Here is a 15,565-nt window from a genome sequence, read left to right as displayed (position 1 = left end):
GAACGAACATAGGATGTCATAATGTATAAGAAAAATTTTATGTCAGATTTTTTTTGACATTTCTAAAATTGTTTTTTATTATTTTCTATAATGGGTGCATATGCACGCGTGTGCCAAAATGCCACCTCCGTAACCTTGTCACTATTTTCCCTCCTTTATCCATCTCAATATTCTCTGAATTGGAGGATCCATTGCTCTGAAGTTGTGTAAGATTTTGAAAACATGGTAGACATATAACGGAAAATGTTTTCAAGGTAAGCTTTACTCCCTAGTAGCATGCTAATAAACCATAGCAATTCGTTTTTTTTTCTCAAATCTCTCCAAGAAGATGCAAGCAACATTGAATTTTCTACCCAAATCGTTCTGGGAACGTTATTCTTTATTCTTGAGCACGTTATAATCCTGTCTTCTTTACCCTTCTTACTGGAACAGTCTCTTCCGACAAAATGGAACGAATAGTCTGCAATTTGTCTTTATAAGCAACAATTATTACATCATGTTCGACATAGGGCATCTGTTACTTTGCTCAAAATTGTCTACTCAATGAAAATAAAAGGCTCCAAAATATGTTGGAGTAAGCTTCTGCTTTTATTGTTGTGCAGTACGAAGAAAACAGTTGAAGGTACATGCCTAAATATACTGAATCAAAGGAAGCGCTCGAAGCTACAGAAGAAGCTAAATAGATTGATGCATGCACACACGCGTCAGGTACTGTTCTCATCTTACCAGCGAAGTCACCTTCAGCTAATAATTAATCCGGTCACCAAGTAACCTAATGGATGCACGGGTATGGATGTGAACCTGAAGGTCGGCAGGGACAGACGTATCGGTGCCAAGATATCTCGTCTCTTTGCCATGTGAACTCGACCTCGCAGGAGCGGATGGCCAGCTCCACCTCCACCCAGATCAGGGGCGTCTCGGGTGTCAGAGGAGGGCGTCGCCGGCGGAACAGTAGGCCGGAGGTAGGAGGAGACTACCGTTCCGGCGCTGCAGGACAGGTCCAGGGAGGCGGCAGTGGTGCTGGCCTGCTGGTCTCGACCAGCATTTTAGGCCAAGATCCCTAGACATCCATCCACTCGTGCTTCGTCCTCCTACAGTCCTACTACTCGACAATGGCGACGGCTTGTGCTCCGTTCCCCTCCTCCACAATCAAGCAGTCACCCCATGCTCCTCCACCTAGCCTCGACCATGGCGCCCTAATCCGGCACAGATGTGCGCACCGGCTGCCGGATCCGGTAAAGATGACGACGAAGCAGAAGGGCGGACTGGCGGCAGCCGGCAGGTGCGGGCACATCAACACAGGTGGATTCCGGGGCGGCGGGTGCCCGCCCGCCGTCCCAGTGTCCCTCCTTCCGGAGGGCCTCCAGCTCCCGCCCGCCGTACCTCTGCTCGGCCGCCCTAGCCCGAGGAAAGTCCACAGGGAGGGCGGTAGACCATCTGAGGGCCTCATATTTTTGGGGAACATGCTCATCGAAGGACCCATGCGAGGCTGTGGCGGACAAAATCTCGAGGTGCTCTGTGGAAGAAGGAGAGCAAGCAGCGAGCAACCTCAGGAGATGGGCCGAGGCAGCCGGAGCTGGAACGGAGGCAGCGGCCGGAACTGGGACGGAGGCGGCGGCTAGAGCTGGGACCGACCCTAGCGAGAACAGCTCTCTGGAAGAAAATGAAGAGGAAAGAGATCGGGAGAGGATGCGGTCGTGCAAGTGCGGGATGGGGATAGGGATGGGCGAGGGCGGTCAAACAGCAAATAGATTCGTGACGCGTCCGACCGACATCTGCCCCGCCACGTACGAAGGCTCACGCCAGCTACACACGGAAACCACACTGTTCCGCAGAAGCCATGAGAATGCAGCGTTTACAACAGCATTATATCTTGTAAATAATGATTTCAACCTTCTAGACTTGCGAGTACAATGATTGTTCAGACCGAGACCCCAGCGAAGAGCAACAGTAAAAAGGAAAACTATTCATCTTTATCATATAATAATCAATTAAATCTAAAATTAGAACTCCATTGTTTGTTTGGGTTTACTTTCAAAGAATTATTTGTACCACTTCAATACGGCTCTAGCTACCTTTTGAACTTTTGTTAACCAAATCTGCTTGATGTTCAATCACCGAATTGTTGCCCCTGTTTGTTCCATGTTTAGTGCCTTCAGAGCAGTGTCACATTGCACTGCAAAAAGCTACATTAGAACTGTTGGGTACAATAACATTACCATGTTACCCACCAAAAATAGAACTTTAGTCAAAAATAGATCTTAAATTTACCATAGTGGGTATCGCAAAATTTCAGTGGAACAAAAAGAAAATGTATCTAACATAATCAAAAGACACAAACACAACCTATGCAAAATAGGTTTAGAAGAGGTACTGGTTTGATTCAACTATTACCATGTATCAGCTGGTCATCTCCTCCCATGAAAGCATGTTGATCTTGCTCAGGTTTGGAAACTTCTTCATCACTTAAACTCTAGATCTAGGTTGTCCGGATACAGCGATACATATACCGCGATACGCCGATGCATCCATTTTCCAAAAACATAGATATGGGGATACATTTGTATACATATAATTATTAATAACATATATACAAATTACTGATTTTTTTACCAGAAAAACTCTATATAGGAGTACCTAGAGGCTGTTTGGATAAAAGATTGACATTGCTTCTCCACCTAGCTCTGAAGTAATCATTGAGTTTATTTTTGATTTTTCATTTTTTTAAAAGGAAAATAAATGGTTACTCACAATTGAACTGCAATGCATCGACCCCATGGCTTCTCACAGCGTTTTCACGTTCCTAGGCCATATCCAGTGTCTATGCGGCTAATAATGCTATATATTTGCATGCTATATTTGTAATGGTCGATGATTAGAATTTTTTGGTGTGAGCGAGCCTTGCCATAAGCACAAATACAAATCTTGTGCATCGTACTTGGCTCGCTCACCCCAACCTTGTGATTTTTGGGTCCAATATAAATATGATGCATTAATTGATGTTCATTTTAAATTTCTAATATTTGTATGATATAGATTTGTATGTTATAGATTCGCTGCTGATAAAGCTATAGATGATTCATAGTCATTGTCATATGGCCGATGATTAGAATTTTTTGGAAGTGATTCTGTGGTGGTGTGACCAAGTCTTGTCATATGGACAAATACAAATCTTGTGCATCGTACATGGCTCGCTCACCGCATCCCTATTTTTTTTAAGGTCCAATATAAATATGAGGCTTTATTTGAAGTTCATTTTAAATCCCTAATATGTGTTTTATAGATTTGTATGTTATATATTTGTTGCTAATAATGCTATAGATAATTCATAGTCATTGTCATATGGCTGATGATTTAGTGCTAATAATGTTATATATTTGTATGCTATATTTGTAATGGCTGATGATTATAACTTTTTGGCAGTGATCATGGGGTGGTGTGAGCGATCCTTGTCATATGCGCAAAATACAAATCTTATCATGATACTTGGCTCGCTCACCCCAACCCTGTGATTTTTGGGTCCAATATAAATATAAAGCCTTGTTTGAAGTTCATTTTGAATCCCTAATATTTTATGCTATTATTTGTATGTTATATATTTGCTGCGAATAATGCTATAAATAAATGCTATATTTGTAATGGCCGATGATTATAATTTTTTAGCAGTGATCCTGGGGCGGTGTGAGCAAGCCTTGTCATATCCACAAATACAAATATTGTGCATCGTACTTGGCTCGCACATCCCATCCCTGTGATTTTTGGGTCCAATATAAATATGAGGCCTTATTTGAAGTTCATTTTAAATTTCTAATATTTATATGCTATAGATTTGTATGTTATAGCTTTGCTGCTAATCATGCTATAGATAATCCATAGTCATTGTCATATGACCGATGATTTGTTGTTAATAATGCTATATATATGTATGCTATATTTGTAATGGCCGATGATTAGAATTTTTGGCAATATTGGGGCGGTGTGAGCGAGCCTTTTCATATGCTCAAATACAAATCTTGTGCATCATACTTGGCACACACACCTCATCCCTAAGATTATTGGATCCAATATAAATATGAGGTCTTATTTGAAGTTCATTTTAAATCCCTACTATTTGCATGCTACAGATTTGTATGTTATAGATTTGCTGCTAATAATTATATAGATAGCTCATTTTAAATCCCTAATTGTTAACATAACCCAACCATTATGGAGCAAATGGATTTTTTTATGAATCCTTGCGTAAACTATGAATAATATAGGTGCATGAACAAAAAGTTTGTCTTATTGTTTAAAGAGGACAGTAAAACCATGTCGGCATGTCTTATTCCAATTAGTTAGTTATTTATATATATAGTTGCATTGACTTGTATCTTCAATGTAATTGTTGTTTTTCCGTAATTGTGTTTAGGATATCCCATATAGCGCAAATCCGTGACTTCATGGAACATGTACATAGAAACATTAACTAACTGGGAGTGTTTGAAGTCGTCCTCCAATAGGACACACTTCCCACAGCGGAGAGGACCTTCATTGTTGAAATCATCCAATGAGACAAACCAAACCTATTTTCACAGTGCTCGTTTGGATAGATATGATAATCCACTATTTGGGAAAATGCAGTAGGGGGACGCTCATTGATAGCGCACCAGTCTAAACACACGTGACCGGTATAAGTAGTCGCGTGCCGAAAATGCGCAAGCGACTCGTACGCGCTTAATGGTTGCGTAGCGGAGAGTAGCGCACACAACTAGTATGTATGGCCTCGCTGTACTCGGGTCCAGAAAGTACCCGCAGCGCGTGCCAATCGGGGCATGTGACTGCTATTTGCATAGCAGTCGAGTGTACCTTTACCCGCTCGCTTCCAATATATTGGGCTGATGGGTACGAATCAACCAAAATACTAGTCGCGTGCCCTATTTTAAGCACGCTGCTACTAATAGCTTAGTAGTAGAGTGCCCTATTTGGACACCCTACTGCTAGTTCTCGGGATTTGCAACCCCTCCCCAATGCATCGATATCGCCTTTTCAGTTTTGAAAAAAGCATAAAAAAATGATAGAAAATTCAAAAAATAAAATCCTTCGAGTTGGTCATGTGTTATGTCATCTAGTTTTAAGGAAAATTAATAAACATGAATTTTTCTATATTATGCAAAATAGTGTCATGTCTCAGTAAAATAGCTTTTCTGGTTGCATACGACCTCCGATGAAAAAGCTTTCTTATCAAAATGTATCTACGCAAATTTTTACATCCGATTTCAACGACCTATTGGTCGTTTAGACAATTTTTGGATTCGTAAAATTCAAAACAGAAACATGAGTTTTTCCAACTTTTAGACGGGACATTGATACTGCTAAGGCATTCAAAAAAAGATTTTCTTCTCTGCTTTGGTAAGAGCGTAGCTGGGGTAATGAAGTCATTTATCCGTATAGTTCTGTGGATGCATGTCGTTTCGTTCTTCCATACGTTGCTAGTCCTGACGTGCTTCCGGTGTATCTTTTGTGTTTCCATACACGCCCAGGAATCCTAGTAGCTTCACACAAAGATTCTTCGTCACGTGCATCACGTCGATTGAAGAGAGGACCTCTAGGACTTCCTAATTGGTAGCTGCTAAAATATAGATCTCTTTTTTCACATGGGCGCGTGTCCGGCAGTGTCATTCGGAACAGATTGTCCGTCAAGATCCTTTCCAAAGATTACTTCTAAATCTTTGACCATACCAAATTACATCATCACCAGTACAGTGAATAGGCTTGTTCCGGTGATCTGGCTCACCTTTGAGATGCTTGCCTTTCTTTCTTACGACATGCTTTTTGGAAGAAATCGATGATGACCAGGGTACACAATCTTCTTACATTTATCCAAATATACACTTCCAGTCTCAGCTAAACAATGTGCGCATGCATTGTATCTCTTGTTTGTCTGTCCTGAAAGGTTACTAAGAGTAGGCTAATCATTGATGGTTACGAAAAGCAACGCTCCTAGGTTAAATGGCTCATGTTTGTGCTCATCCCACACAAGTACACCTTTTTTTTTTTTTTTCCGACAACTGTAAAAGTTCTTCAACTAATGGCTTTAGGTACACATCAATGTCGTTGTCGGGTTGCTTCGAGCCTTGGATAAGAACTGGCATCATAACAATGTTCCGCTTCATGCATAACCAAGGAGGAGGGATATAGATACATAGAGTTACAAGCCAGGTGCTATGACTGCAGCTCTGCTTCCCAAAAGGATTCATGCCATCTGTATGACCAAACCTTAAGTTCCTTGCGACATCTGCAAGGTCCGGGAACACTCTCTCGATTTTTCTTCACTGCGACCCATTTGTGGGTGTCTCAACATCGCGTCTTTATTATGGTCGTTTTTGTGCCATCGCAACAACGTCGCGTGGTCTTTGTTTCTGAACAAACGTTTCAATCGTGGTATTATAGAAGCATACCGCACCACCTTGGCAGGAACTCTCTTCTTGGGGCGCTCACCCTCAACATCAACAGGGTCATCTCGTTTGATCTTATACCACAATGCAATGCATACCAGGCATGCATCCAAATTCTCGTACTCCTCACTAGGGAGATGATGCAGTCATTAATGCATGCATGTTTCTTCTGTACATCTAATCCTAGAGGGCAGACAAACTTCTTCGCTTTGTACGTACTGGCGGGGAATTCGTTACCCCTTGGAAGCGGATTCTTCATTATTTTCAGGAACTTTTTAAATCCCTTGTCAGTCACACCGTTCTCTGCCCTCCATTGCAACAATTCCAGTATGCTACCTAGCTTTTTTCTGGCCATCTTCGCAAGTTGGGTACAACAATTTCTTGTGATCCTCTAACATCTGCTTGAAGTTCAACCTCTCCTTTTCAGTTTCATAGTATCTCTTTGCATCACCAATGACCCGACCAAGATCATCAACGGGCTCATATGATGCCTCCTGATCTTCTGCTTCTCCCATTGCAGCATCATCATATCCAGGGAGCATATGATAGTTGTCATCATTCTCTTCTTTTTTATTATCTTCCATCATAACCTCTCTTTCTCCGTATTTGGTCCAACAATTATAGCTGGACATGAAACTGGACCGAAGGAGGTTGGTGTGAAGGGCGTCCGAGAAAGAGTAATCCTTCTTATTCTGATAGACAACACATGTACAACACATAAAACCATCTCGTTTGTTTTCCCATGGCCACACAAAGAAAACTTTTGAGGCCCGTAATGACTCGTCACTGCATCGTCAACGTACATCCATTGCCGGCTCATCTGCATTATATAATTAAGTACATCAAAGATCATTACAGAACATCATGAATAGTGAATCGTTGTACATCGATACATGCATTTCATCAATGAAGGATGAAAGGATAAAGTTGTTAACCTCCATCGAGAAGTAAAAAAAGAGGAGAAAGTTTAAGTGTGGCTCGGACACTTCATATCATATTTGTTTTGTATGAACTCAAGTGGCATTATGCCTTGAGCCATTTCATCGAGCACCTCTTATGTATAAGAAGAGAAAGCAAACCAACATACACATCTTATGCTAAGAATGGAAAAAAGCTAAGTGTGGCTCACAAGTTTAGGAAGGGCAAGTGGTATATATAGAGATGAACCTTTAGTTCCAGTTGTAGACATCAACCGAGATTAAAGGGGCCCGCGGCCTGCCGCACCCCGCCGCAACACCTTTAGTCCCGATTGGTGTCTCGAACCGAGATTGAAGGTTCCGATCTAACCGGGACTAGAAGTGGCCGTAGACCCATGCACGTTCTAGCTGTTGGAACCATAGGACTAGTGCTAACATTAGTCCTGGTTTTAAACACAGCCGAAACTAATTAATGTTCCCGAGAGCTCCGAACAAAAGACTCGTTTTCTACTAGTGTACCAAATACATGTCTACCGAATATATCTCTAACACATCTTTTAGAAAGTTAATTTTTTTGTTACTTATAATACATCATTTTTTTTCTGGCCTTGGCAATATTTTTCGATATATACAGAGATGTTAAAGATCACACGTTTTGATCCGGTCCCTTGGGCTTGTCTGTTTTCTCGTAGCAGCCTGACGTTGATCACTTGGCGCATTCTCTCGTACGGCCGCCGCGCGTGCGCAAACACGTAAAAAAGGATTTGGTCAAGACGACCTCTTCGCAACATCCTCTTCTTGCTAATCATACGAAATACCGATAAAATAACAGGAGGAGCCACGTGCAGGAAAGCAATGCTGCGGCGGGCAATGCTTAAGTTGACACGGCAGCCATGGGACACATGTGAAAGCACGCATCCACCAAATCCTGCCTAGCTAAATGGTGCTAATGGATCAAGACTACAAATAGCCTCCGTAGCATGACCGTTTTCCTCACATCTCATATCCATCTCTCATATCTTGCAACTAGCTAGCTTGTTTGTCGATCGATCTACCAGCGGCGGCCAAAGCAGCAGGCTTCTCCTTGTCATCGTCTAATAGTGCACATGGCCTCTTCTTCTAGCTTGCCGTCAGCTGCTCGTTGCAGCCTGTTGCTCATAGCTGCACGCCTGCACTGACTCTTGTGCTGAGCCACGGCGCTCACGCTTATGGTGGTTCCGGTACCGGGTTGAGCTATTCGTTCTATGACAACTCATGCCCCAGTGCACGGGACATTGTCCGACGCGTCATCCAGGTCGCCCGGATCACTGACGCGCGCATCCCAGCCAGCCTCATCCGCCTTCACTTCCATGACTGCTTCGCCAATGTGAGTTCATGCATATATAACTGGTAGGGCTAATCAATAGTACGACTATGGTTCATTATCTCAAGACTGCTTTAATTTGTCTAGGGTTGTGATGCCTCGCTTTTGCTCGATGATGACGTCTCCTTGGGGATAATGAGCGAGAAGAAAGCCCCTGGCAATTACCAGTCAGCTCGTGGGTTCAATGTGGTCGACAACATCAAACGAGTGTTGGAGATAGCTTGCCCTGGCACCGTTTCCTGTGCCGACATCCTCACCCTTGCGGCTGAGATCTCTATCGAATTGGCTGGAGGGCCAGCCTGGAGTGTGCCTCTCGGGCGCCGCGATGGCACGAAGACCAACATCGAGAGCGCTAAGGATCTCCCAAGCCCATTCGACTCTCTGGATATCCTTCAAAAGAAATTCAGAAACATGGATCTCAACGACATTGACCTTGTTGCCCTTCAGGGAGCGCACACCTTTGGGCGAGCGCAGTGTCAGTTTACGCAGAGGAACTGCACGGCCGGGCAGGAGGAGGGAACGTTGGTGAACCTTGATGCGGCCACTCCCAACGTGTTCGACAACAAGTACTACGGCAACCTCCTGCAGGGACGCGCTGAGCTGCCTTCTGACCAGGTTATGACGTCCGACCCTATCGCTGATGCGACAACCGCGCCGATTGTTCACAGGTTTTCCGGTAACCAGAAGGATTTCTTCGCAAACTTTGCAGCCTCCATGACTAAAATGGGAAATATAAGCCCACTGACCGGACGAGATGGGGAGGTTAGGAAGAACTGCCGCAGGGTGAACAAGAAATCCTATTAAGAAGCAAGATTTGATGCTTGTCAAGGAACATAAACTTTTATCTCTGTTTTACATTTCGTCCTGTATAATTGTATAAATCATTCTTATGATTCATTCTTATTGTAAAAGCATTACTTTACCTGTCAGCAGAAGCTAAATGAAAATGTAAATGTTACTTCTTCAGTACATGGGACTAGTCGCAAACCCGTTTCTTACAACCGGCCAGTTTAACAGAAAACAGGATTAATAGTCCACTGCTAAAACAATGCTGAAAATACTGATGGTTGGGGTCAGCAAATAGCAGGTCTGCACAGCCTGGAGTAGAGCAAAATGTAATGAAAAAAGGACAATCAAATTGAATCATACAACAGCCACTGGAATTTCTTTTCTTTAGTACTTCCTCCTGTGGGTCGAGCTATATTTCATGGAATGAGGTCAAAGTTGCACTGCAGTGCAGAAGTTTGCTCAGAACTTGGATGGCAACCCCACAATATGCTAAAAGAACCAGACTATTGTGAAAACTGGTTGCCTTGCCAGTAGCCTGGCGCCCTGGTGCAGTGGTACTACATATGTCATAGCCATTTGTGGACATTCTCCTTAGACCATAGTTCTAAAAAAGATCATATATATTCTCCTTTCAACGAAGAGCAATTTCTTTGGAGACTTTGGAACCTGAAGTCTTTTCTTTTCTTCCTTTTTAAGGAACTCCCTTTTATTTTCCTGTGCTTATATATAGTGCTGGAATTTTGGGCATTTGGCCTTTCGCCCATGGCCCATTATCAAATTCTGAAACTCACATGGCCCATTCCAAAAATCAGTGGCAACACTAGTGGGGGCTAAAGTTTAATCCCACATTGCTAGTTGGGAGAGAGTTTGAGTGGTATATAAGGTGGGTTTGTTCTAGTCCTAGTAAGTGAGTGAGAAGAGAGAGAGAGCCCTTGCGCACTCCTCCTCCTCCGCCGCCCGCCTCGCCTCGTCCCGACGCGACGCGCCGCGGTTTGCGGGAATCTCGCCGAGCCGAGCTTATCTTCAGCCGTTTCATTCCGGTATTTTCTGGATCGTGGACTTGTACGTGGGCTGCGCCCCACGACCTTCCCGAACCGCACTATATAAGCGCGGACGGAAACTCTACCCTGTACCAGACGCATACGCAACTACCTGTTTCCAGTTCATTGCGCCGCCGCCTTCGTCTTCCTCATCCCGTCTGTCGGCGTGCACCGACTGCCAGGACAGTAGGCCTCCAGAACCGTGCCTCTCGTGAACTTGTACGGGTGAGGGGCAATCAGGTTTTTGGGGGAGCGCTCCGGCGCGACTACTGGCATCACGACGTCGTCATCGGACGACGAGTTCCTCCACACCGATAACTTCTTCCCGGACCTCAGCGACTTCTTCGACAACCTCAAAATGGGCGACAACGATGCTGCTGCGAAGTATGTGATCTTGTCGTTTCTCTTTCAGTTTCTGTTAGAGTTTCTTCTTCTAGTTTATGTGGTAGATGCGATCTGTTTGTCTCGTTTACATATGATCTGTTCATCTACCTTACTAGTCTGCACGATTAGTTTATTTGTTATTTTCGTAGTCATGATTTATCAATTACTTGTACGGATTATTTCATATGGATATTTGCTTATATATTCAACAATCCAAAAAGATGATTATAGGAAAATCAATTCAAGCAGCGTTGTTGCCGCTACTCGACCTCCCCTCTTTGATGGTATGCATTACAAGAGGTGGCGCACAAAGGCAGTTCTATGGTTTACAAACCTAGGTTGCTTTAGCGCCACAGATGCTAGACCTGAGGGGCCTCTCTCTACAGAGGAGCAGTAAAAGTTTGAGAAGGTCGACGCCATGTTTAAGGCGGCCTTGTTCAACATTCTTGGGGACAACATTGTTGACCCGTACATGGCTTTCGACCATGGTAAAGATGCGTGGGATGCGCTCGAGGCCAAATTTGGGGCCTCGGACGCTGGCACTGAATTGTATGTCATGGAGCAATATTATGACTACAGGATGACTGATGAGCGCTCAGTCGTTGAGCAGGCTCATGATATTCAGTCCCTTGCCAAAGAACTCGAGCAGTTTAAGTGTACCTTACCAGACAAATTTGTGTCCGGTGGCTTTATTGCCAAGCTTCCTCCCTCGTGGAGGAACTTTGCTACTTCTCTGAAACATAAGAGACAAGAGTTTTCCGTTTCGGATCTCATTGGTTCGCTTCATGTGGAAGAGAAAGCGAGAGCAAAGGACACACGCGCTCGTAGTTTTGAGGGAGGTTCTAGTGCCAATGTGGTACAGAAGAAGAACTTCCAATCTCGCAAGTCTAAGAATAAGAACAATGGAAAAGGCAAGTTTGATGAGAAGAACAAAGCCTCCAACTCAACAAACTTCAAGAGGAAGACTCCTTATAAGAAGAAAGGGAACTGCCATGTTTGTGGCGCTCCTAGATATTGGGCTCCTGATTGCCCAGAACACCATGATCGGCGTGGGAACAGCGGCAAGTCCGCAAATGTTGTTATTGGCGTTGATACTGAGATGAAGGACGTTGGATACGGTATTTCTCCTACTGTCCTTTCAGTATGTAATTCTCCTTATTGGTGGATAGACACCGGAGCCAATACACATGTATGTTCTGATGTGTCTATGTTTTCTTCTTATCAGGTCGCAAGGACTTCCTCCGTGCTGATGGGAAACGGCTCACGTGCTTCTGTTCGTGGTGTTGGTACGGTGGATCTGAAGTTTACTTCGGGAAAGACCATCCAGCTGAAGAATGTGCAGCACGTTCCCTCCATTAATAAGAATCTCGTTAGCGGATCGCTTTTATGTCGAGATGGTTTTAAGTTGGTTTTTGAGTCCAATAAAGTTGTAATTTCCAAGTGTGGAAAATTTGTTGGAAAGGGTTATGTGTGCGGAGGCTTGTTCCGCTTATCTTTGTCAGACTTATGTACTCAAATTATTAATCATGTTTGCGATGATAGTGAGTCCGATATTTGGCATTCACGATGGTGCATGACGCGGCTAGCGAATATGAATATAATTCCGAAATTTGCTATTGTCAAGAAATCCAAGTGCCAAGTATGTGTGCAAGCTAAGCAACCACGTAAGTCTCACAAGACTGCGGAGGCAAGAGACTTGACACCGCTGGAGCTTATACATTCGGATCTTTGTGAAATGAATGGTGAATTTACGAAAGGAGGGAAAAGATACTTCATGACTTTAATTGATGACTCTACTAGATATTGTTATGTCTACCTCATGAAATCTAAAGTTGAATCTCTGAATCACTTCAGAATCTTTAAAGCTGAAGCAGAAAACCAACTTGATCGAAAGATCAAGCAACTAAGGTCTGATCGTGGTGGAGAGTATTTTTCCAACGAGTTTGATTCTTTTTGTGTGGAACATGGTATTATCCATGAGAGGACGCCTCCCTACTCACCTCAGTCAAATGGGGTGGCCGAAAGAAAGAACCGTACTCTAACTGATTTGGTTAACGCCATGTTAGATACATCAGATCAATCCAAGGCATGGTGGGGGAGACGATATTGACTGCATGTCGTGTCCTAAACCGTGTCCCCACAAAGAAAAAAACCATTACCCCTTTTGAGGAATGGAAAAGGAAAAGGTTGAAACTCTCTTACCTACGAACTTGGGGCTGTATGGCAAAAGTAAGTGTGCCGATACCCAAGAAGCGCTTGCTTGGACCAAAAACCGTGGATTGTGTTCTTCTGGGATATGCATTTCATAGCATTGGCTACAGATTTTTGATAGTAAAATCTGAGGTATTCGACATGCATGTTGGAATAATTATGGAGTCGAATGATGCAACTTTCTTTGAGGACATCTTTCCTATGAAAGAAACGTCTAGCTCATTAATTCAGGAGATGCCCAGTTCATCTACTCAGGAATTATTTCCTGAACCTACCATGGCTATAGAACACTTTGATAATCCTTTGGAGGATGACAATAAAGCTCCCAAAAGGAGCAAGAGTCAGAGGACTGCAAAGTCCTTTGGACATGATTTCATTGTGTACCTTGTGGATGACACTCTGATACGTCTCCAACGTACCTATAATTTCTGATGTTCCATGCTTGTTTTATGATAATACTTACATGTTTTGCTTGCACTTTATAATGTTTTTATGCATTTTCCGGAACTAACCTATTAACGAGATGCCGAAGGGCCAGTTCCTGTTTTCTGCTGTTTTTGGTTCCAGAAAGGCTGCTCGGGCAATATTCTCGGAATTCGACGAAACGAAGACCCAACATCTTATTTTTCCCGGAACCTTCCAGAAAGTCAGAGGGGGACCAGAGGGGTGCCCTAGGGGCCCCACACGTGTGGCCGGCGCGGCCCAGGAGGGGGGCGCGCCGCCCTAGTGTGAGGAGGCCCCGTGGCCCCTCCGACTCCGACTCTTCGCCTATTTAAGCCCTGGAGACCTAAAAACGCGATACCAATTGACGAAACTCCAGAAAGACTCCAGAGGCGCCACCACCATCGCGAAACTCCGTTTCGGGGGACAGAAGTCTCTGTTCCGGCACCCTGCCAGGACGGGGAAGTGCCCCCGGAAGCCATCTCCATCAACGCCACCGCCTCCATCATGCTCCGTGAGTAGTTCCCCCATGGACTACGGGTTCTAGCTGTAGCTAGTTGGTACTCTCTCCCCCATGTACTTCACTACAATGATCTCATGAGCTGCCTTACATGATTGAGATTCATCTGATGTAATCGGTGTTGTGTTTGTCGGGATCCGATGGATTGTTACATTATGATTAGTCTATCTATAAAGTTGTGAAGTTATTGTTGCTGCAATCTTGTTATGCTTAATGCTTGTCACTAGGGCCCGAGTGACATGATCTTAGATTTAAGCTCTATACTTATTGCTTAGATTGTATCTACAAGTTGTATGCACATGTCTATGTCCGGAACCAAAGGCCCCAAAGTGATAGAAATTGGGACAACTAGAGGGAAAGGCTTAGATATGAGGATCACATGTTTTCACGGAGTGTTAATGCTTTGCTCCGGTGTTCTATTAAAAGGAGTACCTTAATTTCCAGTAGATTCCCTAGAGGCCCGGCTGCCACCGGCTGGTAGGACAAAAGATGTTGTACAAGTTTCTCATTGCGAGCACGTATGACTATATATGGAAAACATGCCTACATGATTAATGATCTTGATGTTCTGTCTTAATGCTATTTCAATCCTATCAATTGCCCAACTGTAATTTGTTCACCCAACACTTGTTATTGGAGAGTTACCACTAGTGTAGATTGCTGGGAACCCCGGTCCATCTTTCATCATCATATACTCGTTCTATATGTCATTGGAAGTAGTATCAACTATTTTCTGGTGCCATTGCTCCTGTGTTACTATTACTGCTGATGTGTTACTGCTACTACTGCTCTCATATTACTGATGCTTTCACATCACCCCTGTTGCTAGTGCTTTTCCAGGTGCAGCTGAATTGACAACTCAGTTGTTAAGGCTTATAAGTATTCTTTACCTCCCCTTGTGTCGAATCAATAAATTTGGGTTTTACTTCCCTCGAAGACTGTTGCGATCCCCTATACTTGTGGGTTATCACACTCCCACTTCTATTTCAGAAGCCTATGCATCTCTGGATGCTGACTACTGGAGGAAGCTGTCCGTAGCGAGATGGATTCCATCTTAGCCAATAGAACTTGGGAAATTACTGATCGTCCTTATGGGTGCAAACATGTAGGATGTAAATGGGTGTTCAAGAAAAAGCTTAGGCCTGATGGTACTATTGAGAAGTACAAGGCACGTCTTGTGTCCAAGGGTTATACCGAGAAAGAAGGTGAAGATTTCTTTGATACATACTCACTTGTTGCCAGATTGACCACCATTTGAGTGCTACTATCCTTGGCTGCCTCACATGGTCTTCTCTTTCATCAAATGGATGTTAAGACTGCTTTCCTAAATGGAGAGCTTGAAGAGGAAATTTATATGGAGCAGCCTGATGGATTTGTAGTAGATGGTCAAGAAGGAAATGTGTGTAAATTACTAAAGTCTTTGTATGGGCTTAAGCAAGCGCCTAAGCAGTGGCATGAGAAGTTTG

At 43.7% G+C, this 15,565-nt stretch overlaps 1 pseudogene; it reads left to right on the top strand.

Annotated features, from left to right (window-relative positions):
- Nucleotides 1–8,457: 8,457 nt before the first annotated feature.
- On the top strand, nucleotides 8,458–9,518 carry LOC124705759 (annotated as a pseudogene).
- The last annotated feature ends 6,047 nt before the right edge of the window (nucleotides 9,519–15,565 follow it).

The sequence above is a fragment of the Lolium rigidum genome, chromosome 4 (assembly GCF_022539505.1).
Source record: "Lolium rigidum isolate FL_2022 chromosome 4, APGP_CSIRO_Lrig_0.1, whole genome shotgun sequence".
Classification (NCBI taxonomy): Eukaryota; Viridiplantae; Streptophyta; class Magnoliopsida; order Poales; family Poaceae; genus Lolium; species Lolium rigidum.
Note: the sequence above shows the minus strand (reverse complement) of the source record. Positions and strands in the feature narration are given on the sequence as shown.